Raw genomic sequence first — 4528 nt, 5'->3', positions numbered from 1 at the left:
CAGATTTTTATGCAGAAATGCAAGATATGAGGCAGATAAAGCAGAACTTCTGACTGAAGCTGAGGTAGCTAACTGGTTTCCCACACCTCCACTGGCCCTAAGTTATTTCCAAGGAACTCTTGGAGGCCCTGCTGGGCAGGGTTGCTGTCTGCAGTTGTGCAGGTTATACATCTAGACAATCTACACATTTGCCTTAGAACATAGTTTGAAAAAACTAGTATACTCTAACCTTCTCATTTCAAGATAAGGAAATTGAGGCCTGAGGTGAAATGACTTACACAACATCAAGAAATTAGTAACAGAGATGTGGTTCGAATGCAGGAGCAGTGACTCCCAATTTATTGCTATATTAGAGTCTTCCTATCCTCTAGAGTCACTAGCCCACCTGTATAAAAATAGCGTTAGAGCAGGAATCCTGGGTCAGGGTGTCTCATACTTCTGCTTAAGAGAAGACACAAAAGAGGAAGCACATTCTTGTGGTTAAGGTGAGCTTTCAGAGATGCCAACTTGGTTAGGCAACCAGCTAATCTTCGATCTTTAAGCATCGATGGTAAAAGAAAAGCTGAGAAACTCTCTTACTACTTGAGCATTAGCTTTTCAATAAGGATACTATTAATAAAAGACTATGAGCATGACTTCAACTGTGGCTTTGAATGTGACTACAACTTAGTTTATAACTATGATAATCAGCTCCCAAGTACTGAATTAGGTATTATTTTTGGGTTCTCTACCAAACTTTAGGCTCCAAGAAGGCAAAATCTTTGCCTTTTCTGCTGTGCACTGCATCTCCAGTCTCACATACCCAGTTGATGTTGAGTAAATATTGGGGATTGTTATTAACTGAATTGCACTTCTTCCCACAAGTCCATATGTTGAAGTCCATATGTTGACTGCATTTGGAGGTAGGGCCTTTAAAGAAGTAATTAAGGTAAAATGAGGTCTTATGGGTGAGCCCTAACCCAATATGATTGGTGTCCTTATAAGAAGAGATTAGGACAAGACACACACACACACAGAAGACCATGTGAAACCAGAGGAGAAAATGGCCATCTGCAAGCCAAGAAGAGAGAAACCTCAGAAGAAATCCACCTTAATGACATCTTGATCTTGGGCTTTTAGTCTCCAGAACTGTGAGGAATAAGTTTCTGTTGTTTCAGCCACCTGGTCTGTGGTATTTTGTCATGACAAACCTAGCAAACTAATACAAAGATTAAATAAAGAATTCATAGTTAGGTGTGATGTTTCTGAGTTTGTGGCTCTAACTACTATTTGTAAAAACACATTTGATATTCCTATAAAAAGAAAGATGGGTAAAGACCTATTCATTCAGATGATCTTGGATGGATACTGATTCAAGGTTACCTTTAACAAGTCATGAGGATTGATTCTGTTTTGTAGCCCACATTCTGAATTGGCTATAATCTATAACCACTTCCTCCTGCCTAGCCCCAGAACTTTTGCTATTAAAATGTTTGGAACGTTTTTGGTTTCCTTATTTTAATTTTTACAAAGCAGACGAAGAAGTGAGAAGCACAGGTAACAACAAAACTATAAAACTAATTAACACCTCAGATTATAATTAGAAGCGGTTGACGGAATGTCTCTTTTAACAAACCCTGTGAATATTCAGGGTTTTGCTGCTGTCACTATTTTCCTAGAAGAAACAGGTGCTTTTTTTTTTTTTTTGTATCCAATCCCAAAAGTAAGTTTAATGTGTTCACAATAAATTATACACACAAAAAGAGTTATATGGGAGACCACACTCTTTGCAAACCACCTTGGGGTAGATAATTAGAGACATTGGCACTGCTTGCTTCTAGCAGATATTTTGATGGAACTGATGAGCCCGCTTTTCAGGCTGGAGGAGGAGGTGGAGAAAAAGGAAGGCAAGGGGCAGGGGCACAGGCAGTGAAAACCTGTAATAAGATATAGACCCTCAGAGAGCATCACAGCTTCAGATGTTACCAATTCCCTTTCAATACTTAGAGCTTCTCTGTAATGGATCATATGGTTAGATTTGTGGCTCTGGGTTAAAGTAAATCTGACTCTATAACCTAGGCTGGGTCACTTAACCTGTCTAAGTCTCAATTTCTTCATCTGGAAAATGAGTATAATGATAATTTCCACCTCATAGGATTTTTCTTTTTTTTTTTTTTTGTGAGAATTCAATGAGTACAGGAAGTTAAGAACTCAGTAAAAGCTAGCTAGCGGTTATGGCTATTAGGTAGATTTCAGACAGTGCTCAAATAATTGCAGGGATTAAGAATTTGCTAGCTTCATCCTTTCTTTGGTTCAGAAAAACCCAGTAGACTGGGGGCAAGATGACTTTAATTAGAGACTCAGATCTGTTAATTTTAAATAATAGGGTTGCCAGTTGGCATACCTCACAGGATTGCTGTGAGGATTGAATGAGGAAATGTATAAAGGAGTTCTTCATGAACTCTAAAGTGCTATAACAATTTATTTAATTTTTATTGCCCTTTGGGGCTGTGCAGAAGAAACTTTAGCTCTCTAGTGCAATTATTCTCAAGTTTGTTCAAATTTGGACCGAGGAACACTGATATCCTGTAAATGTCCATGAATCTAAGTGTGTGTTCTGGGGACATGGCATCCTATGAAAAGATGAATGGTATTCCTGAGGGGAAAAGAGAATCTCACTGAATAGGACTGGCAAACCTTGGAAACCATGACCCTCTTGGAGATTCACAAGCCTTTAGTATATTAAGGGTTCTGAGAAGTCCTGCATTAAAGAAATCTGTTGGACTTTGTTTTACCCAAGTTCCTTAACTGTATTTGCCCTCAGAACCCTTTTTCATGGAATGCTCCTTTTCTTGTAGGACACTATTTTGGAGATGTTGCCAACCTTTGATATATATGAAGAGGCTTTAAGTGTCCTAACTTTTTTCCTTCCTAAACGTCATTCCTTTAACTATGTTCCGTGGTTCTGAGTCTCTTTTATCATGTCAATCATTTTTTTCATATGTCCCATGCATTTATATTTGCTTTTGTCTGATGTGCACTTGAGCACACAATTCTAGATGTGGCCTAACAATCAAACTAGATAGGGTTAGACATACTCTGTGGAAAGAGGAACATGGAAGAGGGGGTGGGGACATATAGGTCATTACCAGTTGCTTTTTCCATGTTCTCAATGTACAGATCTCTCTGAACCTCACAGGCCACGCTACCCTGATTCTTGGGGTTACCCCATCTTTGGACCTGAGAAGCATTTACTTAGGCCCAGAAGCACTAGTACTGTTTCTCTGTCTGGAAACCATTGGCCCCTAGAGGGCAATGTGGTCACAGGAAAAAACTGGAAGGTTGGTTTCCCAGGACTTCCTGGGCACTAAGTGTACACAGTGCTACTCTGAGGAATTGTTGTACTCCTCCAGTTTCTCTTTTTTCTCTTTTTCGCCAAATGCCTTAGGAAATAGTCAGAATGTCAGCTGGTGCGTTGAGGCAAGCACTGAGGAAAGGTAGAGGTCCCAGAAGGAAGACTCAGCTAATGCCTCAAAAAGGAAAGGAGTTTATGTCACCCGCCCTGGGTAGTGGTTGTGGCTCTGTCTCATCATTGTTCCTGTATCCATGCTGTTATGTTTCTCATTTAAGGCTTCGATTATTAGGAACAAACTTCTTTAAGAGCAACAAATACACTAATGTCCCTGGACTCAGGGTTTTAGAGTTTGATCAAAATTTTAATGCAAGGGGAAAGGAGATCTTGTATTTCAATATGTAATGAACTGTTGTATATCATGATATAATTGATATACACAGTTATCCTAGTGGTGAAGAACAAAGGTTTAGCTGAGGCTGAGTCATATCTTGCCCCTGCTACTTACCAGTAAGGTAAGCTGGGGCAAGTTATTTCAGCTCTGTGAGCCTCAGTGTCACTGACTACATATGAGGAGGAAGTATTATGGACCTGAAAGGATTATGAGGGTTAAATATAATGATAAATGTAAAATATTTTGAGTAACAGTGGCTGTCAAAGTGTGGCCCCAGGACCAGCAGTCTTGACATCACCTGGTAACCTGTTAGAGGTGCAAATTCTCAGGCTCTATCCAAGATTTACTGAATCAGAGACTCTGGGGATAGAGCTCAGTGAACTGTGTTCTAACAAGCCCTGCAGGTGACCCTGAGGAATGCTAAAGTTTGAGAAATGCTGTTGTACAGTAAATAGCTTGCAGATGCTCAAAATAATAGTATTTTATCATTGCGAGTATAAATTGTTGCCAAGAGTACAAAATATGGAGTCTCTGCTATAAGAGATGGACAGACTTGTTGGAAGATCAAGGTGCCGAATGTTAAATAGCAAAATAATCAGTGTGATTATTGACAATGAGAATAGAAATTCTGAGGAAAGAGGAAATGATACCTGTAGGATTGGTATGACCTGGCAAGGCTTTGTGGTAGAAGAGGGCTTCAATGATGAAGAGTATTGAAAAGGCAGATGGACATGAGCAGGGCATTCTGGGTGAGGAAACAGTAATAGTGAAAGCTATGGTTTATAGGGGAGAATAATCAAGAA

Source organism: Pteropus vampyrus, unplaced genomic scaffold (genome assembly GCF_000151845.1).
Source record: "Pteropus vampyrus isolate Shadow unplaced genomic scaffold, Pvam_2.0 Scaffold210, whole genome shotgun sequence".
Classification (NCBI taxonomy): domain Eukaryota; kingdom Metazoa; phylum Chordata; class Mammalia; order Chiroptera; family Pteropodidae; genus Pteropus; species Pteropus vampyrus.
This window is presented reverse-complemented; position numbering follows the sequence as displayed.